A 24213-nucleotide genomic window follows, 5' to 3' on the forward strand; every position below is an offset into this window, starting at 1 on the left:
TATTCATTTAACATCCAATACTATGGAGCTGCAGAATTCTGTTGAAAAGTACTGAACATGTTTTCTGAAAATTTTCTCATGACATAGTGGATGCACATGTTACAACCAACGTTTGTATTCTATTTTAAGGCCTCATTCACATGAAAGTATGTGAAAACAAGAAGTGAAAGCCACACAGAAAAAATAAATTTATGCTCTTCTATGCTTTAGACCCTCTCCTGGTTTTGACGTACAAATATGAATGCAAAATAAACCTGCCTATGTAAATACTCTCTTAATGAGGTTTTCCGGGATTTTTTAACAGATAGGCTCATATAGTTGCTTACTTGGTCTCTCTTAGGCCTGTATTACACTGGCCAAAGGTAGGCCAGATCATCGCTAAAAAGCATTCGTAGTAACGCTCATTATTGAAGAACTGCCTGTGTAAAAGTGCCGCCAATTATCCGATGATCAAGCAAATGCTCATTCATTGGGCAATCACATTTTTTAGGCATGCTAAAAAAATCATTGTTTGCAGATCATGCTGTCTAATCACCCTCTGTTGCCAGCATATTATGATTTTGTATGAGGATGATCAATGGCATTAGCGATCTCTCTACCCCATACTGTGGTCTCCTTCAAGCAGGCGATTGTTGGGAAGGAATGCTTCCTTCCCAACAATCATAATGCACCTCTGCAGATCTAATAAAGTCCTTAGTTTTCTTTCTATCTTTCTGGTCACTCTGTTATGGTATTATTTGCTGCCTCTACTTCTTCTCTTCTTTGTCTTGCTGTTGGGGGCCCCAAGGGATCAGTCTTAGATCTCTCCTCTTTTCTTTCTACACAGCCCCTATTGGACAGACTCGGTTTTCAGTACCATCTCTATGCTGATGACACCCAAATATATTCTTCTTCCTATGACATTACCCCAGCAATACTACAAAACATCAGTGATTGTCCAATGTCTGTTACATCATATCCTTTCTCTATCTGAAATTGAATCTCTCAATAATTGAACTAATCTACCTAAACCTTGTATCTCAGTTTCAGTCTGTGGTGCTACTGTAGCTCCTGGGCAGCATTTCCATTGTCTTGGGGTTATGTTTGACTCAGATCTTTCCTTTCCTCCATATATTTAATCTCATGGACCTGCAGCTCAAGAACATCTCTGGAATCTGCCCTTTTCTCCCAAGGTGGAAACATCCAAAACTCATTTGGGGGGATTTATCACCTTGCTGTGGTTCTCTTTTTGTCTTAAAAAAGTTGGAAACCTTGTGTTTGCTACTTTTTAAATCCCACAAATTTTGTTGCAACTGGCGCTTCTGCCACTTTCTGAAAAGGGTGTGTGGTGAGGACAGGGGTGGGCCAGGCACAAATGAAGACAGAAATCTACAGCAGCTCTGAGTTCCCATAGATTTCATACTGGCACACGGATAGCCGGAGCCGGAGGATGTGCCTAATGTATGACAAGGTATGCCTCATCCTATGGCAGCATAGGAGCATTGAAAGACCGGCATAAAATGCGATCTTTGATAAATGTTCCCCATTGTTGCTCTGATTCATTCTTGTCTTGACTACTGTAACTCATTACTCAGTCTTCCCCTCAGTCTGTTGTCTCTCGTAATGGCAACAATCAGGCTCATCTTGTTGTCCAACTGCCACACCAATGCCTCTAGCATGTGCCAGTCACCTCACTGGTTACCCATCCACCACAGTGACCACACAATACAATTTTCTATTCTTACTCTCACCAACAAAGCTCTTCTCATTGCTGCAGTTTTGGACATATCCTTCCTCATTTCTGTCTACCAATCTACCCGAGCTCTACATTCTGCCAATGATCTATGGTTAATATCCTCCATAATTCAAGCCAAAACACTTTTTAAGCAGGCTTACCCTCCTCCCCCTGCTGCTTATTGTTCAGAAAAAGATGCCATTATTCAACAGTAATCCCCACACTCAATGCACTGGCTGATACAGCTTTATCTGCACTACCACTATAAGGCCCCTTGCAGATGAGCGTGTTTGGATTTGGTCCGGATGCGTTGCAAATTACTTTATTGAAAAATGCGCAATTTTGCGGGAAAAGTCATTCAGTTTTGCGTGCGATTGCATTCAGTTGTTCAGTTTTTATCTCGCGGGTGCAATGCGTTTTGATGCGTTTTGCACGCGCATGATAAAAAACGGAATGTATACAAACAACATCTCTTAGCAACCATCCGTGAAAAACGCATCGCATTCGCACTTGCTTGCGGATGCGATGCGATTTTCACGCAGCTCCATTCCCTACTATGGTGCCAGCGTTGCGTGAAAAATATAGAACATGCTGCGATTTTCACGCAACGCACAAGTGATGCGTGAAAACCAATGCACAAGTACACAGCCCCATTGAAATGAATGGGACTGGATTCCGTGCGGGCGCAATGCGTTCGCATCACGCATTGCACCCGTGCGGAATACTCGCTCATGTGAAAGAGGCCTAAAAGAGAGGAGATTTTTACCTTTTGTGTTACCCCTAATTCCTCTTAGATTGTGAACTAATGCGAGCAGGACTCTCATTCCTAGTGTTTGAATTGTATATTCATTTGTAACTCTGTGATGTCTAATTTGGTTTGTACCATTTGAATGGTAAAGTGCTGAGGAATATATTAGTGCTATATTAATAAATATAATTATTATATTATTATTATTATTATTATTATTATTATTATTATTATTATTAACATGTACATTTTCCCAAAGCTTTTTTTCAATTTGGACTCTGTTTGACCATGTAAACAAATGACTCTGGTTTCCATCCTGTATGTAGTACTTCCTGTTGTATTCAACCAAACCCATGATGCACTTCTCCTTCCTCTGCTACGGCTCTGGCACAGTCCCTAACAATTGCCGAGCTAATTAATAGCTCCTCCCACTCAGCTAGTTACATAGACAATCCCATAGTACTGCCCCTGGTGGTGCTTGCATGTCCATGGATATAAATAACATCACAGGAAATAAGAAAGATCGGCGTGGACATGATCATGTGACTACAGCATGGAAGATAGGTGCAATAAAGGTAAAATAAATATATTATAGGAGCATGGCATTATTTTATAATGTCAGCTTTTTAAAACAATTCAATATTTTAACATATCAGTAAATTTTTGGAAACCATGGCAAACACTTGAAGAGAATAGAAACACCATGCAGATGTTTGGTTGAATTTGAATATAGGACCCCGATGCTTTAAGGTAACAGTGCAAACATCTGAGCCACTATTGCCAAATTGTTCACATTGACTGTAACAGTTTTTGCAGTCCTACCACATAGACAACTATGCAAGTGGTTTGAGCAGAAGTACCACACAGTTGAGGAGCAGCTTGAATCTGAAAAACACTTAGAGACAATTTCAGTTGCTCTGTTTATGCATAGATACATTTTTGCCTGGAAGTAGGCTTTTCAGCAAAAACAATTCTAAGTATATCCTGACTTTTTTTTAGCAATACAATTCTCTAGTATTCCAGTTTAACAGTGCTGCTTACATTGACATAAACATCAGAAGGGTGAGACATTTTTTCACAACTTTTTGATTTGTTCGCCCCTGGCATATGTCACCTAGGTCTCTGTTGCTGTAGTTGTTCATAAAGCCAGACCCTGAAGTTTATCTCCTTTTCTGTTCCACATGTCTGTAAAAAACAGCGCACACCTGGGACTATGTTTGGAGGTTAGATGATTTGCTGATGGCACAAGCTATGTTATGTTTAACTTTTCAAGTGGAAGGTCAGTCCCGCTATGCTTAGCTCTCCTGACCAGGCTCACTAAAATAAACATTTCCTTGCCTGAGAAATATTTCACCAATTGCATTTACAATGGTCAAATCACTCAAGTTGTTTAAAGCACTAGAGGAGTAAAGATATACAGACAAGCGCATGTTGTGTTTGGACGGACCCTTCAGGGTTCGTAAAACCTTCTCATGGCAGCCTGAATTATGTCACCATGTCCTGTCTACAATGTGATGATAGTAATGCAGGATTCATGTAAGTTTTTCATTATATACCATGGAATTATATGTACAACCCTCCAAAAAAATAAAATTATAAACTTTAATGAAACAAAAACTTAGCTAGATGACTAAACTACATAAAAGACCATGACCAGATATAACAGCCCCACAGCTGAATAGCACAAGCCTCAAACAAAGCTCACAAAAAGAAAGATTAGTTATAAAAAGGAGAGTGGGTGAACCCCTTGGTCTAAGTTCTTGACAAATGAACACCTCAGACCAGCTGTCCATGGTCCAAATAACCCAGAGATTGCCATAAGCCCAAATTGGCGGGTCAGCAGCTGCCTTGACCATGCAAAGCTCCTGCAGAATCTTCTAGAAGCAGCTTTTGTACTACTAATATTAACTCATAATTCACCACAATGGTTTAATATAAAATTATACATCATGATAATACAGAACAGAGCACAATATATTGCTTGGCTGTAGGGTAATTGGCAAATGGCATCAAGAACCTGTTGCTACATGGCAAGGAGTAATAGGGCAGATATTTTGTAAGAAAATGTAATTGACAAAAGCTATCCGAATGTATGTATAAATCCTATAGTAATCAGTATTTTTTTGCTGTATTAACACACTGTGTTTCTTGCATTTCTAATGGAGTCTTTACTGTATTTGTATTTTAGGTCAAAACTTACTTTAAAGTCAGTAGCAAAATACTGAAAGTGTATATACAAAGCATTTTTTTTTTTATTGTGCTTCTGGATCATTTTTTTTTTTTTTTAAATATATGCTCTAATTATGGTATTTTCTTCTATAGAATGACAGAAAAAAATGCATGTGCAAAACATTCCAAAAGTTAAAAATTCATGATGTTATTTAAAAACTTTTTTAAAATACTAAAAAAATATGTTTTTTGAAGGAGCCCTTAAAGGAGTTATCCAGGATTTAACAATTCATGAAGTATCCCTAGGATAGGCTGTCAATTTTAGAGCGGTGCTTCACTTGACCAACTACAGGGAATGTACCCGAAGCGAAAATAGATTTTTTTGGCACATTCACAAGTAAAAACTAACTTTAAGGACATATTAAAACAAGGTTCTATAGTGAAGGAATTGAGTAGGTTTGTACAATTAATCTCTTCTGTATCACCATTGAAAAAGGGGACATTGTTAATATATTGATAGCTGATCTCTTGTAATTATGAAGAGATCCTTCTTTACGTTGAGGCCTGGGAGAAAACTTCAATCCATCTAAGCGTAAGCTGATCTACATACATTGCTGTGGACCCTCCAAAGGTATAACCTTACAGGATACTAGCTAAAGCTGGTTAGTAGATAGTATAGAACACCAGTACTCTTACACACACATATAAGTCTATACCTGACACGTGCGGGAGACACCAAAAACATCAAGGGTCCTACTGTCAACAATAGTGGGACTGTGATGCTATTAAACCATTTTGGTTGAAGATAATCTGATTGTAGAGACATCTGATTTGGCTCTCAGCCAGTAACACCCTGTTTAATTTTCCTAAATCTGATTTTTCTGATTACCTCACTGGTATACAACAAAGCACTCTGGAAATGGTGAACCAACCGTTTTTACATTGGATCAGGAAGGTAGCCCAAATTGCTAGATTTGCAGAATTATACTGGACTGATTAGAGAAATCATAACAACTTTCCTAGATATGTTCTCTGTAGCTATCCCTCTATCAAAGCCAGGAGCTATTAACTCGAATGACATCATCAATGCTTTCCCCTACAACTTCTACATAACTTTAAAGAGCAACAAAACTTTTAAATAACTTTGTATGAAAATGCTGGAAGTGTCCTAAACATAATTTTTCTAATTTACTTTATTAATGGATTTAGAATTTTTACTAAATAAATAGGCAGCTGAACTTGGGTTCTCACTTCGCTCAGCTGAAAGCTCTGCTGTGAAAGGGGCAATTCAGAGCTTTCAAGTGAGCAGAGCGCTCCCAGACCGAAGCCCACTCCACTCAGCTAAATCTGGGCATAGCGCAATGGTAAGTGCTGTGCCAGGATTTAGTCAAGATAAGGGGGCACAGGCAGAAGCAGCAATCCGTACATCGCTCACTGCTGCCCCATTCCACTAGTACAATGGAATACATACATACAGGTGAAACTCGAAAAAGTTGAATATTGTGCAAAGTTCATTTATTTCAGTAATGCAACTTAGGCTACTTTTACACTCGCGTTTGGTGCGGATCCGTCATGGATCTGCACAAACCTATATGTTCAGATAATACTACCACATGCATCCGTTCAGAACAGATCCGTTTGTATTATCTTTAAGATAGCCAAAACGGATCCGTCTTGAACAACATTGAAAGTCAATGGGGGACAAATCCGTTTTCTATTGTGCCATATTGTGTCAGTGAAAACTCAGTTTCGTCAGACGAACACCAAAACGCTGCAAGCAGCGTTTTGGTGTCCGCCTCCAAAGCGGAATGGAGGCGGAACGGAGCCAAACTGAACCAAACTGATGCATTCTGAGAGGAACATTTATCCATTTAGAATGCATTAAGGGCAAAACTAATCCGTTTTGGACCGCTTGTGAGAATCCTGAACGGATCTCACAAACGGACACCAAAACGCCAGTGTGAAAGTAGTCTTAAAAGGTGAAACTGATATATGAGATAGACTCATTACATGCAAAGCGAGATGTTTCAAGCCTTTATTTTTTTATAATTTGGATGATTATGGCTTACAGCTTATGAAAACCGCAAAGTCCCAATCTCAGGTACCCTTTGCTCAGGAGGTATGGATTAATTAGCTGACTAGTGTGTGACACTTTGAGCCTAGAATATTGAACCTTTTCGCAATATTCTAATTTTAAGTTGCATTACTGAAATAAATGAACTTTTGCACAATATTCAATTTTTTTTTGTTTTACCTGTATGTACACCACTCACATGTCAGTACAAATATAGTGGTTCTAGAGTGCTCAGGAGAGCCCAAGTTCAGCTGCCTATTTCTTTAGTGAAAAAGCAAAATCCATTAATAAAGTATATTGGAGAAATTCTTTTTAGGAAATTTCCAACATTTTTAAATAAAGTTGTTTAAAACTTTAGTTACTCTTTAATTATGGCGCCGTAGGTGTGAGTTGAATGGGGAACTGCAAGCCAAAGATACTCCTCCTCGGTCACATGTCACAATGGATCAACATACACTCGCTTTCCTTCCACTGGTTATACTGAACATATCTAATGTATTCCACTGTCCATCTTCCCCCCTACTTTTTACCTGCTAATGCCTCCATGTATAACAGTTTATTAGTGATGAGCGGCAGGGGTCATATTAGAATATTTAGTAGAATATTAGTCGAATATTCGCATATTCGAATATTCGTTATATTATATTGTACGATTTTTTTTTAACTAGAAAAATCGGCAAGATAATGATAGCGTAATATCCAAATTTTCGGAATGTTAATTTTAATCGCAAATTTTCCAATTGCAGAGTAAAAACATGATTCCTCCCTGCTTCTTGCTTGTGGGCCAATGAGTCATAGCAGTATATTGAATATATTCCTTTTTTCAAATATTCGTAATATTCTAAAACAAGAATATATAGAAATATAGCGAATATTCAAAAAAAAAAAAAGGAATATAGAGCAATTTAGCTAATATAGTGCTATAGTCTTTTTTTTAATAGTTGAATTTTTTTGAAACTCAGCTTTGCGGCAAATCAAATTTTTCCTGAAATTCTGATCGAAATCAATTTATTTAATTTTGATTTGCTCAACACTGGCAATAACTAGCGTCGTGCGAATTGAAGTTCACAAAGAAAATTTGATTCACTGAAAAGCCGAATTTCCTCGTACTTTGCAGAGATTGCCTTGCGGTTCGCCCGGCGGTCGTTTCACGGCGAACTTTGCGTGTTCGCTATTCGCCGAACATGCGAACATATGGAGAAATTCGTGCCCGCCATATTCTTTTACATTATGAAGAACTTTGACCCATGACACATCCATCAGGTGGTACAGGACAACCAATCGAGACATTTCAGCACATGGACATACCCCTACCTTATAAATAAACCTGATCTGGCCGCCATTTTACATTCAGTCTTTTGCCAGTGTAGGGAGTGGTTGCTGTGTGGAGCAGGGAAAGGCTGTTAGGGACACCAAACTCTAGCTAATAGGGCCACAAAAGTCATTTTAAGGACTAGTATAGGTGTGCTATCTATTGGTGTGATACACAGAGGGGTGCGATATACTTATACTTTTATAATGAGTCAAAAACACATAGATCTATATAGTGATCACCTGGAATTCAGGGGCCTAGGGGCTAGGCGCTTACTAGGGCCATTTTTATATAGGGTAAGGTTCCGGACGGGGCCGCTCTTATCAGGGCGGGTGGTCTGTGGTTAGGCTATCAGGGCCAGAATAGCACCCCCCTGTAGGAAAATATCAGGAACAGTTATTTGCCCACCCTGTCCTTCAATACCAGATCATCATCTAGCCCAGGGATAGATGGTTTTTGCTTTCCCTCCGGGATTCATGGATGTGCACTGGAACACCCCGGATTGTGGTAGGACATATGGTTTCTGATTTGGTGCCGCCGAGCACCTGATTTAGTGCCGCCGAGCACTTGTTATTGCCTACCACATCTATGCTTTTTGCTTAAAGGGGTTCTGCACTTTGTTTTAACTGATGATCTATCCTCTGGATAGATCATCAGCATCTGATCGGCGGGGATTCGACACCCGGGAACCCCGTTGATCAGCAGTTTGAGAAGGCAGCGGCGCTTCAGCAGCGCCGCGGCCTTCTCGCTGTTTACCGCTGGCCCAGTGACGTCACGACTAGTATCAACTAGCGTGGGCGGGGCTAAGCTCTGTTCACTTGAATGGAGCTTAGCCCCGCCCACGCTAGTTTATACTAGTAGTGACGTCACTGGGCCAGCGGTAAACAGTGAGAAGGCCGCGCCGCTGCTGGAGCGCCGCTGCCTTCTCAAACAGCTGATGTGCGGGGGTCCTGCGTGTCAGACCCCTGCCGATCAGATGCTGATCTATCCAGAGGATAGATCATCAGTTAAAACAAAGTGCAGAACCCCTTTAACTTTAATAATTAATTTATTTTATTTTGAGGGATATCTTTTCCATTCACACGTCCACAAAATGGGTCCGCATCCGTGTTCAATAGGGCCAGAACGTGCTGTCCGCATCCGCATTTGCGGATCTGCACTTCCGCATCTGTGCTTCCGCCAAAAAATAGAACATGTTCTATTCTTGTCCGCAATTGCAGACAAGATTAGGCATTTTCTATTATAGTGTTGGCGATGTGCGGTCCACAAATTGCGGAATGCACATTGCCGATGTCCGTGTTTTGCAGATCCGCAAAACACTTACAGACGTGTGAATGGATCCTCATAGTAAAATTATTAAAGGTTACGTTTTATTTTTATGTATATTCTAATGGATTGCCTTCCTTGTACAATGTTATAACATACTTTCAATGTTAGAAAGTATATTATAGTGCATTTGTATTGTGCGTCAGTTGTGTGTGGTTCTGCTGCGATACTGCAGGTATATAGAGGGACAAGCGTTATTGGAACAAATAATTTCTACTGGTGTGATATACCAGTCGCCCCCCAAAAAAAACTGATTGAAGTGGGCTGTTATATACCAATATATTTTCTTTATAGTGCATTTGGGTACTGTATAGTGCATTTGCGCATGCGCGTATGCGAAAATTATATTGCCGATATTTCGCATAGAAAAAAATAATGAATGGAGATCGCAAATTCGAATAATACATCTGGTATGTCACTGTCCATGTTGTGGGACTATTTGTGCACTTCTAGTAATTATTTCTTGGCTGCAAATATGAGCTGAAGATTTTTCGGGTTCGCCTGCCATTAAAATGAATGGGACCCGCCACGATCTTGCGGTTCGCAAACATTTGATCGCGTTCGCGTGATCGCGTTCGCGAACCGTCCCGGCAGATGTTCGTCCATCACTAGTGCTTTGTGGTAACAAACCAATTTTCCCTAAAATGGTGTGTAGAGATTTCTCCAAATGGTAGCCTTCGGATAAATAAACAGCAGCCTTTTTGCGATGAAAATTAAAGTAATAACTGTCTTTTATTGTTGGCACACAACAAATCAACAGGCGGCAGTGATCAGCTTACTCCAGCCAACACTTAAATTCAATTCAGTCCCGTATCTGGTAACATCACACAGGTATGATTAAGGCACAGTACCGTAATCCCCATGGAGTGGAGGGGGATCTCGCTTTGTCCTCCGTCTCTTGGCAGAGACCCTCTGGCTTTCACTCAGATCAAAAACACCCAGCTATCCAAAGCTCCACCGTCAGCCAGGTAATCACACCCCACCTGACCCTGCTGGCTGAGTTTTGCAAGCCAGTCAAAACCCGGCCTGGACCGTGGGGAGTAGTCACCCACCAAGAACTATGACTACTCCCAGTAGAAGCCGTCCCGGATTAGCTTTTCACAGCTATACTAACTACCAAAGTGTCCATAAGCAACTGCTGCTGACACATGCATTACTGGATCCTACTTCACTGAGGCCAGGAACCTCGGTGACACCTATCTCCCATCTATGATAGTCCCTTGTGCCTTCCTACAGGTGGTAGATAAAAATTCTGACTCACCTCATCCATGTTGTGCGCCAAGAGTCTGTAACGACCATCTTGATTTAATATCCCGCAAAAAATCTTGTGCATGTTGACGTATGACATCATCATGCCGACCAGCGTGATGACATCGTTATGCACCATGCAAGATATCGCACTCCATCAAATGTATAAAGTGAGTCTTTTTAATATTTTTTTAAACATATTAACCCCTGACAGCACTCAATGGTCATCTCAGATGCCGTGACCAGCAATGAATGCGGCATCTAAGGGGTTCAATGATAGGGGGCAGCACAAAAGCTGTTGCCCATTATTGTGCCTGATACTCACAAAGAAATGCTCATCATCATGAAGAGAGTTCCTTTGTGAGATTCGGCGAAGCAGCCAAATTGAGAACTTCGCTCATCTCTAGTAATAAGGAAAAACAGCATTGTATTATTTTGGTTAAATAGTATTACTACTTGAAGATGTATGATTGTGGATATGTTATTATGTTATTCTGGAAATGTCATTCTAGAAATGTTCATTTGTTAATCATATGTTTATGAAAAAAAATAGTAAAAAGATATTTGACATGGAAAATTGTGAATGTGAAATGACATATGCCAAAACAGTCATTTTGCATTTGGGCTGTATAAATTGTCATACCTTCTTTTTAAAATAAAATAAAAGTCTATTGAAAGAATTCATGCTTTCAATAGAGAAGCAACCTCCAAATTAGTATGGCATGAGGTATGTGGGATTTTGTTTTTATACTTAGGCCTCTTTCACATGTGCGTTCCGGATTTTCTCCAGATGCATCGCCTGTGCATTGCAGGAAAACCGCACGAGTAGGCACGCAATTGCAGTCAGTTTTGACTGCGATTGCTTTCCAATGTTCAGTTTTTTCCACGCGAATGCAATGCGTTTTGCACGCGCGTGAGAAAAAATTGAATGTGGTACCCAGACCCGAACCCGGACTTCATACACATTAATGGGGTCCGGGGTTGCTTTCATCCCTATAATCTCCTAGCAACCATGCGTGAAAATTGCACCGCATCCGCACTTGCTTGCGGATGCTTGCGATTTTCACGCAGACCCATTCATTTCTATGGGGCCTGCGTTGTGTGAAAAACGCAGAATATAGAACATGCTGCGATTTTCACGCAACGCTCAAGTGATGCGTGAAAATCACCGCTCATCTGCACAGCCCCATTGAAGTGAATGGGTCCGGATTCAGTGCGGGTGCAATGCGTTCACCTCATACATTGCACCCGCATGGAATTCTCGCCGTGGGAAGGGGCCTTAGAGTCAATGTGTGACGTATAGCACATGGCATACTGGTACATACTGTACATTGGGGCTATGCATTTCTGCATTTTTTTTCTGTAGAAATAAATACACAAGAACAAAAATATTGAGTTGCCAAGTTGACTGTCAGTACCAACTGAATTGTATTCCTACTGGATCATAGTTCAGCTTGTTTATACCTTTGATTTAAAAAAATTGAAATCCATAAGGAAGATTGTAAAATGCCGGGCTGCAGTAAGCTGTATATATTTTATTTATAATGCCTATCATTGTAGGGAATTCTATATAAATAGTAGACGTTTTTACATACATGGTTTATGGCAGCGGTTGGGTGATATGCACTGCCTGCATAATATGTAGAATTTTTTTCAGTTTAGTAAAAAAATAAATAAAAAAGACACTTCTGAAACAGTATATATTCCTCCAAAGAGAGGTCTGCAAAAATGTAAATGTTATTTTCCTTGGCAAAATCTTGTGTCAGGAGTGAAATGTAAATACGTTAAATCAAATACGATTTACATATCTCTGTAATATTTGCATAGACATTCCAACGAACACCACACATGCCACTTGAGATGGCAATTTTCATTCCTTAGTCCTGCAAGTAGGTTCTCTCCAGAGGCAGAGACAAAACTGTTCATAAAGACTTTCACATTCATTTAAACTATCCACATACATTTCTAAATCTGTGGGTACATAGTTTTTTTACATATTGAACTCGTCTACATTTTCCACAACTGTGATACTTCATATTCTTTTCATTAAAGCGGACCTGTCTCTGCAATCTGTAAGCAGCATGTTATAGAGCAGGAAGAGCTGAGCAGAATGATGTACAGGTTTGTGGGAAATGATCCACTGACACTTGTAATTTATACATTTATATCTTAGATGTTTACAGGAAGTGAAAAAAAACTATCGGTACATGGGGGAGGGGTTATGATAGCATTGTGAGTATTAGTGTGTATACAGGGATAGCTGTCAGTCACTGATAACTCCTCCTCCCTGTACTGATAGCTGTTCACAGAAACAGAGATATCAATTTCAAGTTTTACTGAATCTTTTCCCTCAAAACTGTATATCAATCTGTTCAGCTCCTCCTGCTCTATGAGGCCTGCTTCACACTAATGGAAAAAAAGGGATGTCCATATATGGAGTCAGTGCTTGTATTTCAGAAAAGTTTCTGCTGGGATTTGAACCCACAACCTTCATGTATCAGAGGCAAAGCATTTACCCTCACAGCCATAAAGGCTGCCTTGCCACTGACTGAAAAAATATGAGACTTCTACTGTTATAGCTGGCTAAGTGTACATCTATACACATGACAGCTGCCCCAACACACCCAGCACTGCTATATCTCTATATGACAGCTGTCCCAGCACACTCAGCTCTGCTATATCTCTATATATGATAGCTGCCCCAGCACACCCAGCTCTGCTACATCTAATACACATGACAGCTGCACCAGCACACTCAGCTCTACTATATCTCTATATATGACAGCTTCCCCAGCACACCCAGCTCTGCTACATCTATATATCTCTAAGTATTGCTATACAGTAGATAGATATTTAGAGATATAGCAAAGCTGAGTGTGCTGGGGCAGCTGTCATGTGTATAGATGTAGCAGAGCTGGGTGTGTTTTGGCAGCTGTCATGTGTATAGATGTAGCAGAGCTGGGTTTGCTGGGGAAGCTGTCATATATAGAGATATAGTAGAGATAAGTGTGCTGGTGCAGCTGTCATGTGTATTAGATGTAGCATAGCTGGGTGTGCTGGGGCAGCTATCATATATAGAGATATAGCAGAGCTGAGTGTGCTGGGACAGCTGTCATATAGAGATATAGCAGTGCTGGGTGTGTTGGGGAAGCTGTCATGTGTATAGATGTACACTTAGCCAGCTATAACAGTAGAAGTCTCATATTTTTTCAGTCAGTGGCAAGGCAGCCTTTATGGCTGTGAGGGTAAATGCTTTGCCTCTGATACATGAAGGTTGTGGGTTCAAATCCCAGCAGAAACTTTTCTGAAATACAAGCACTTAGCCAGCTACAACAGTAGAAGTCTCATATTTTTTCAGTCATTGGCAAGTCAGAATTTATGGCTGTGTGGGTAAATGCTTTGCCTCTGATACATGAAGGTTGTGGGTTTGAATCCCAGACACATCGGGAGATTTCAGGAGACAGTAAGATTAAGATCACATTAGCGAGGGGGCCTGGTCCTGCTGTGAAGGGGCCCTGAACATTAAGACAAGAATCGATCATATTTAACTTTATAAACTGTCACACACGCTGCCGGGCGCCGGGCCCTCGGACCACGTCCGAAGTGCCCGACCGCTCAGTCTGCCCCTGCCTCTGATCATGAGAATGCGCAATCAGTTCCTCCATTCTAAGTAAATGTCTGATCTCATTTGCCCACTCACAGATAGAGGGCGCCTCTCCCGACTTCCAGTGCCTCGGTATCACCATACGCGCTGCCTTGAGGAAGCAGCAATTTTTTTTTAGCTACATATAGACCGGAATAGCATTTCCAAATTGTGTCCAATTAACTGAATTTACCACAGTTGGATGCATCTCAAGGATGATTATTGGAAACAGGATGGACCTGAGCTCAACATTGAATGTCAAAGGATTGTCTGAATACCTATGTATTTGTGATATACACTTTATTTGTATATCACTTTGTCATTATGGAACATTATGTGTAAATAGATAAGAAAAAACACAATGTTGTCCAATTTAGGGCTCATGCACACAACCGTTGCCTGTTTTCGGTCTGCAAATTGCTGATCCCCAAAGCACGGATACCGGCCATGTGCATTGCGCATCTTGTGTCACGGAACCTACGACCCATAATAGAACAGTTCTATCCATTTTCTGCAGCCCCATTGAAAAAATGCGGATCAGATGAGAACCCAAAATACGGTTGTGTATAAGGCTGTAATGTAACAAAATGTGAAAAAAGGGACTCCTTGGACCAGCTATGCCGTCCTTTGAAAGTATTCTTTTCCACATTTCTGAGAGCTCATAATAACTAATCTAAGCTGAATTCTTATGAATTTGATAAGAATTCAGCTTAAGGCCCCTCTACACAGGCCGACAATCGGGGCAATTTTAGGGAAGGTGCATTCATAGGAATGTTTGTTTTCGATAATTGCTCTTTATAAAGATGCCACCGATCACCCAAAGAACGAGAAAACAGTTATCTGCTGCCCAGAGACAATGAATCTGTATAAGGATGAGCAATCGGAGTAATCATTGCTCATACTCATACAGCAGATAGCATTATCATACAGCATTATTTACAGTACATGCAGCAATCACCACTGGTCATGATCAGCCAATTATCAGGAACAGACGGGGCCTTTAGATGATCATTTATGAGCTCCCAGAAGTGTAGAGGTAAGGGATACAGAAAAAGCTGTTAGACCAGCCCCTCTGACAGATTTAATTTTGAATGAGAAACAGCAATCTGCATTGGATTTGAAAAGCGAGCAAATGGTTGGAAATTTTTAACAAAGACCAAATAGGGAAATGCTTTTTATCCAAAATAGATACATGCAATGATACAAAAAACCACAAACAATACAAAAAATAATAATAATACAAAAAATGCATTCAAGGGTGTCCATAGCCTATACATAAGCTTCTTTATAATATTATATAATAATAATAATAATAATAATAATAATATAATGGGTGGTCATGATTAAGACGTACAGTCAAAACGTGGATAGATTTTATGGATTTTATAATGAAGAAATAATTAAATTGGATTTTATCCTGAGCCTGCTACTGTATTTTTTCTACTGTTCTGATTGATTCCTGGTCTGGGATCCATGCACGGAGAAGGAGGACTGTGGGTGAGCTAAAATATATTTTTTCAATAATAATATAATATTCAATATTCATGAACAAATTCAGTAATATGTATCATACAATACATTGAGCCATGCAGCAAAGTAATAGAAAAATAAGTGTTTTGCAGACTCTTCAACAAGTAGTATAACATTTTCTCGAGCCACTTGAGACAAGACAATTGTGCCGCTGAGTGTGAGTGTGAAGATGACTTTTCCTTTTTATTTTAATGCTCTTATGCAGTTATTCTACTTGAAATGTGCAAATTAAGCCCTTTGTATATCATGTTCATATCTGCTTTCACATATGTTTTTTTTTATTTTATATATATATATATATATATATATATATATATAAAAGGAGAGAAGGTAAGAATTCCCTAAGGAAACAAGAGAGAATATTTCATGTCCCTTGTGCGGAGATAAGATTTTTTTAAATCCAAAATAGCACAGTGAATCTTTCTAATGTATAAGGACTAGCCAAAGTTCAGCATGAAGTTATGTATCTTAAGGAGATTTCAACATGTCCCATCTTTTGTTACTGGGTAATATATTTGGCAGCAACTTGTCGCTGATTCTCTACTGGACATGAAATGCACTCTCAGCCAGTAGAAACATGTATGCTTATTGGGAGTTAAGTGCGCTTGTTTGGGCAATAGCTATCTGATGTGTATGGTTAGCCTTAAAACTAAGCTGCTAAACCACATACAGTCAGGCCATAAATATTGGGACATCTACACAATTCTAACATTTTTGGCTCTATACACCACCGCAATGGATTTGAACAAGATGTGCTTTAACTGCAGACTGTCAGCTTTAATTTGAGGGCATTTACATCCAAATCAGGTGAACGGTGTAGGAATTACAACAGTTTGCATATGTGCCTCCCACTTGTAAAGGGACCAAAAGTAATGGGACAATTGGCTTCTCAGCTGTTCCATGGCCAGGTGTGTGTTATTCCATCATTATCCCAATTTCAATGAGCAGATTAAAGGTCCAGAGTTCATTTAAAGTGTGCTATTTGCATTTGGAATCTGTTGCTGTCAACTCTCAAGATGAGATCCAAAGAGCTGTCACTATCAGAGAAGCAAGCCATCATTAGGCTGAAAAAACAAAACAAACCCATCAGAGAGATAGCAAAAACATTAGGCCTAGCCAAAAAATCTGTTTGGAAAGTTCTTAAAAAGAAGGAACGCACCGGTGAGCTCAGCAACACCAAAAGACCCGGAAGACCACGGAAAACAACTGTGGTGGATGACAGAAAAATTATTTCCCTGGTGAAGAAAACACCCTTCACAACATTTGGCCAGATCAAGAACACTCTCCAGGAGGTAGGTGTATGTGTGTCAAAGTCAACAATCAAAAGAAGACTTCACCAGAGTGAATACAGAGTGTTCACCTCAAGATGTAAACCATTGGTGAACCTCAAAAACAGGAAGGCCAAATTAGAGTTTGCCAAACAGCATCTAAAAAAGCCTTCACAGTTTTGGAACAGCATCCTATGGACAGATGAGACGAAGATCAACTTGTACCAGAGTGATGAGAAGAGTATGGAGAAGGAAAGGAACTGCTCATGATCCTAAGCATACCACCTCATCAGTGAAGCATGGTGGTGGTAGTGTCATGGCGTGGGCATGTATGGCTGCCAATGGAACTGGTTCTCTTGTATTTATTGATGATGTGACTGCTGACAAAAGCAGCAGGATGAATTCTGAAGTGTTTCGGGCAATATTATCTGGACGGCGCTTCACAGTGCAGATGGACAATGACCCAAAGCATACTGCAAAAGCAACCAAAGAGGTTTTTTTAAGAGAAAGAAGTGGAATATTATGCAACGGCCAAGTCAATCACCTGACCTGAATCCGATTGAGCATGCATTTCACTTGCTGAAGACAAAACTGAAGAGAAAATGCCCCAAGAACAAGCAGGAACTGAAGACAGTTGCAGTAGAGGCCTGGCAGAGCATCACCAGGGATGAAACCCAGCGTCTGGTGATGTCTATGCGTTCCAGACTTCAGGCTGTAATTGACTGCAAAGGATTTGCAACCAAGTATTAAAAAGTGAAAGTTTGATTTATGATTATTATTCTGTCCCATTACTTTTGGTCCCTTACCAAGTGGGAGGCACATATGCAAACTGTTGTAATTCCTGCACCGTTCACCTGATTTGGATGTAAATACCCTCAAATTAAAGCTGACAGTCTGCAGTTAAAGCACATCTTGTTTGTTTAATTTCAAATCCATTGTGGTGGCGTATAGAGCCAAAAATGTTAGAATTGTGTCGGTGTCCCAATATTTATGGACCTCACTGTAACTGACAGCAAAGTGGTGCTGTCTATATTAAAGGACATCTGTCAGCAGATTTGTACCTATGACACTGGCTGACCGGTTACATGTGCGCTTGGCAGCTGAAGACATCTGTGTTGGTCTCATGTTCGTATGTGTGAACGTTGCTGAGAAAAATTCTGTTTTTACATATGCAAATGAGCTTCTAGGAGCAACTGGGGCATTGCCATTACTCCTAGAGGTTCTGCCTTTTCTACAACTGCCGCAACTTCTGTACTTTGATTGGCAGGGCCAGGCAGTGTAAACGTGATCATGCTCAGTCAATCAGAGTGCAGAGAGTGTGGCAGTTGCAATGAGAGCAACCTGTGACAACCCTGTTTCTCCTAGAGGCTCATCTGCATATATTAAAACTTCATTTTTCTAAGCAATGTGGGCACATATAAACGACCAACACAGATGCCTTCAGCTGCCAAGCGCAAATGTAATAGGTCAGCCAGTGTCATAGGTACAATTCTGCTGACAGATGCCCTTTGATTAGAAGCCAGAGAAAAGTCAGAAGCAGTCACAGTCAGTGTAGCTTTGATGAAAAGCAGTTAAAGGCCTCATGCACACGAACATTGTTTTGGTCTGCATCCGAGCCACAAATGGACCCATTCAGCCTGATCTGGATTCTTCATACATGTCTTGCAGTGGACTTGAACATCTGAGAGATATCAAGGTGAAGTTGGCCAGTACAGACAACCATAGCCATACTGTAAAAAATGAAATGCAACAGCACTCTGCAAACCAAATAAAGTAAAAAAAAGTATTCTAATGCTAATGCTATGCTTATTATGTAAATTAGAGATGCTTGGAAATAAATTTGGTACAAAATTATTTGGGCCCGTCTGCCACACGTCAAGGCGATCTCTGTAAGACGTGAACCTAACACTAAATTGTACCTGTTATGTGCCATGACGGCTACCATACAATTCTCACACTAATTATACTCACACAAATTAAAATCAGCCTATGGTGCAGACAGGCTGGTCAGGAGTGCACGACTGAAGTGTCAGCCACACCTCCAGTACAAACGACAAAGAAAAAAGAGGGGGGGCAGTATAAAGCTTAGCCTGCTCTCCCTCACTCACTGGAGGCCATTTGGCACTAGGAAAGGTATAGGGTGGACTCTCATTGCATTCGTTGGTGGCCATTTGGCACCAGGAGAGGTGTCGAGTGGGCTCGGCATGCATGTTGGTACCTGCATTCCCTGGATTTATTGGAGGCCATTTTTGCACCAAAGATGGCAAAACTTTAGGTGGGCCCAGCATGCATGTGGAACCTACACTCCCTGAATTGTATGGTAGCCGTCTGGAACCTAACACTAAATTCTACCTGTTATGTGCCATGTCTTACAGAGATCGCCTTGACGTGTGGCAGACGGGCCCAAATAATTTTGTACAAAATGTATTTGCCAAGCATGTCTAATTTATATAATAAGCTTAGCATTAGAATACTTTTTTGTACTTTATTTGGTTTGCAGAGAGCTGTTGCATTGCATTTTTTACTTTGTGTTTTCAGCCACAGCAATGTGCACCTGCGCATTGGGATGTGCTGACTGACCCCCCTTTTTTTTCATAGCCATATTGTGTCATGAGCCTCACACTTCAGCCTAGGTAATGAGTCAGAACACATGTACCTACATTTTCTGCTGTGGACAAATCTATCACATAATCTGCATGCCTTGCCTGGGGATTTTGATGTGAATCTGCACCGGAAATGCTGCAGATCTAAGCTGTTGCATTGCATTACTAACAGAGAAATCCACAGCAATTCCAGAAATCTACAATAAAATCCCCAAATAATGATTTTTCAGCTGACTTGTTCATAGTGTAAAATTACAGTGTGTGTAAAAATGCCCTACCTTGGCCTAACCTGTTCCTGTTGAAGTGATGACAGATATAGCCCTATGGATATACATATCCCATGTCCACAGACAAAATATAAGTAAGCCAAGTTGTGAATTAAGAAATTAAGGCGACCCTCCAAATCTATCGTTAAAATCTCATTCTGCCTTTACTATACTAAACCAGCTCAGCATATACTGAGTTCTTAGCGAGGCAGTAGACTTGTCCTCATACACCGCAGCCAATCTGAGGAGACAGAGCCACTGAGGGACTGAGCAGCAGCCTAAACCAATAGTAAAAAAAAAGTGTGTCCGAGATTACCTCAGACTCCCTGTAGACACTGTCATGGGTGGCTTGGTCATAGACCCTACAGGGAAATTTCCTGTTGTGGTAATACCCAGTGGGCCACTTCATCCCTCCTGTTGGCCATCATCAAGGTACATAAAAATCTGATGCTCTCAGCATTAATTAATGTAGGAACATCAGGTACTTATGGGCCTGGCATGCGGCAGCAGGTGCTATCCTGAATTCAATGATACAGCTTCATACTGTGGGGCGTGTGGCAGTATTTTGTGCTGCACTTTGGTACTTGATTCTACTAGGGCAGTATATTGTGATTAGGAATGAGCGAATCAACTTCGAAAGCCTTATCCAAAGTCAATTCACATAAAACTTCATTTAAATACTGTACGGGGCGAGCGCTGAGTACAGCATTAGAATGTATTGGCTCCGATGAGTTGAAGTTATTACTTCGTGAAGTCTCGCGAGACTTCGGGCAATAACTTCGTAAATTAATTTCTACTGTAATAAACCTTGCTACCAAACTCTGGTTCGTTTCCAGGTGGTACCATGGTCATCTAAGCCAAGACATTCTAATACTGTACGGAGCGCTCGCTCCGTACAGTATTCAAAGTTTTATGTGAATCGACTTCGGATGAATCATCCAAAGTTGATTTGCTCATCCTTAATTGTGATGCACTGTGGTATTTGGTTCTGCTGGGGTGGTATTATGTCCTGCACTACACTATTGTTGGCCCCGTCTACTTCTGTTGTCCTGCCTTCTGTCAATTTGGACCCGCCTACAACATGAGGCCACTTTTAGTTTTTTTCAGCGCCACTTTAAGTTCCCAATCTGCTCCTGGACACTGTCACTAACTTACAGTCATAGATCACAACTCTGCCCTAATAGGAATGAGGTAAAAAGCAGCCAAGGAGCAAGATCTGAAGAAAATTGGAGTTTCTGGTGTAAATAATGATCAATTAGCCGGGGATGATGGCACTGCCCTCACAATGCCCTTACTTTACCATCACCATGCCCCTTTTCATAGACTTGGTGAGGATGGCATAAAATGCTGATTGTGACTAGAAAACTTGAAAATTCATTGAAAAGCTTTCTACCCCAAAAAGGGGGCATAAGAAAAATGATAGATTTCCCCCCAAATCTTCATTTGCTGATGAACATAGGCAAGCAAAACTTGATTACAAAGGCATAAACTGATTCCTCTAGGCACAATCTCTAATCGGCCACAATGTCAACTTTATAGCAGCCAAATTATTGTACAAATAAAAATCAAGTAAATCAAGTCAAATCACCCAATCATTGCACAGTGTAAACACGAGTAGAATGGAACGATGATAAATGTTGCTTGTTTCTTGTTGAATGCATCATTTTTAGGATCCATAAATTATTTGTGTGTAGTCTATTAATGTAAACCACTATTGTCATCCAATAAGACGTTGAGTCATTAAGCATGAGGGTTGGAGAGGGGGACCGCAAAAATAAATACTTTTGAATGCACGTAGATCACTAAATGGTCAATTTACGCTCAATATTGGAAGAATATCTTTACGTGTTAAAGGACTTTAACCTGTCAACTTTTCTAGATACTTTTTTAAATTAGTGAGAAGCAAGAAAAGTTGTTAATTTTTACACAATTATAGTGTGCACCATCATTTATAATTAGTCTACTCCATACTGACATAAATCAAAGGGTACATTTTTGTCAATATCTTTTAACCCCACACGTTATCAACAGTTGTCCATAAAACAGGCATGTTCTAGGTGTCTGCATCTTGGAAGATGCAGACATATTCTTGGTGATAAAGCAACTTTCCATAGCCTGTGTCTGAGCTGTGCTTAATCATTGTCTGGGTAAAGCGATGCCTGCCCAGATCAGCTAACGAAGCATCCAGTCCTTCTTTTGTTGTCCAAGAAGAGTAACAGGAGCTAGCTAGTACTTTCATAAGACAGAACTATCAGCAAGCAAGGAATTTCAGCGTGGGATAGGATATGCAATATAATCTTTCCGGATGGACCACCCTGGGGCAAACAGATTACAGTCAATTGTAGCAATGTTGGTGGCACAGCTAACTTTTCAGAAGGTTCAGATATGAATCAGTATAGGTCTATTTCAAGCTGTCTATTTCACAGCTATGACCTTTTCTTTGAGTCAGATCATTAAGGGATTTAGTTTCTTAAAATATCTGAGTGCATTGCCGTAATAAAATGTAGACTTTCTACAGCTGAAAAAAATACAAATATAACCAAACATAAAGATGCAATAATGTAGAAATACTACTTGCTTACCTATATGAGATGTCGCACTCAGAGGTAGCTATATAAGGCACACCTGAGGACCTTATCTATCTGATAACAATCTTGTGGCAGAAACTCAATCACACAATTATAAAGATGTGTTCCTGAGGTTCCATTGGATTTCAATGGGGAAAAAAAACTGCATGAGGAATGTGAACTCAGTGACTTTGACCATGGATTAATTACTGGTGCCAGACAGGGTAGTCTGAACATATCAAAAATGCCAGCTAGAAAACCCAAGGTAATAGTCCAATGCATGTATTAATATACAGTACACTCCAAAAATGCAATCACGCAGGGCAAATTACAAGAACAAAAGAACAGAAGCACAGAAATATACATTAACATTTTTTAATAAATCAACTTAGAACCACATAAGACTTTGTTCTTTTGGCCCTGTGTGGGTTAATTTTCAACCTTGTTTCGTATATTTTTGTGCTTCTATTCTTAACGGTTTGTAATTAAGATACATTGTTATTATGTGTTCTACATAATTGTGTTTTTGGAGTCCATATCAGAAATGTCCAATCTATAGTGACTTTCTAAAACTGAAGACTCTAGAGTTCACAGAGAATAATTTACCAAAAACAGAAAAAAAACTTTCAGTATGCTACAGGAGCAGATTGAGAGTGTAAAACAGCTCTGAAAAAGATAAAAGTGGCAAATGTTGTAGACAGGGCAAACACGAGTAGGCATGGCCAACACAAGTAATACCACTAGAGATGAGAAAAGTTTTCAAAAATTCAATTTGGACAATTTGGCAAATTAATTTCAAGAAATTTGCTTCGTTCCGAATAAATTAGTCACGAAGCATGCTAAATCAGCTATTTCCCGGCCTGCAAGGAGAGTGTATCTTGGTGTACATCACTGTGCATTGCAGCAATATACATAGCTAGTCCTTTTTGGTAGTGAAACAGTTACTGTAACAGGCAGGTGGACAACCTAATAACAGCAGAATTAGACAGCTTATTCACCCCAATTTGAGAATCAAGGCCTAATAGAATTGCTTATCTATTAAAGAAGGAAGACACTGTTCAATTAGATAGTTGTGCCCTACACAGAGATTGATGCAAACTGCTCTGTCTCCTATGGTCCCCTTCAGATTACATTCCCCATACTGTCTCTACACTCTCCCTATTCAATATTCCACAATTAACAGCTTTTAGCAACACTGTTCCTAGCACTTGCCACATATCTCCCTATGCTTAGCTCACAGTGAAATGGCAGAGACCATGTTGGATGAGGCTTTTAAAGTGTTGACTAGCTGCTGATTGGCTGTCTGCACTGCGTTATGGGTGATCTTGCGTTCCTGGGCTTCTTAGTAACATGTGTAGCCCGCTATTTTAGGAAAAAATTATTCGTTAGCACGAAGCACAGGGAAATTCGGATAAGTTGCACATGAACTTGGTTCTAAAAATCAAATCAAATTCCACTTTGGATGCTTTGATTTGCTCAACCCTAAATACCACATTCCAAATACCATAGTCAGGGGCGTTGCTAGGTTAAAACATTCAGGACCTCTGATGTTTTGTCCCAGGCCCAGAATGCCCTGCCTGCCAGCTAGATACAACTGTATTGCTGTCCTCAGGACGGAGTGATGTTATTTACATGGGACTGTATGTTGATGGTGGCTGTGGGAGGGAGTGATGTTATTTACATGGGACTGTACGTTGGAGGGGATAGGGGGAGGGAGTGATGTTATTTACATGGGACTGTATGTT

The sequence above is a fragment of the Bufo bufo genome, chromosome 5 (assembly GCF_905171765.1).
Source record: "Bufo bufo chromosome 5, aBufBuf1.1, whole genome shotgun sequence".
Taxonomy (NCBI): domain Eukaryota; kingdom Metazoa; phylum Chordata; class Amphibia; order Anura; family Bufonidae; genus Bufo; species Bufo bufo.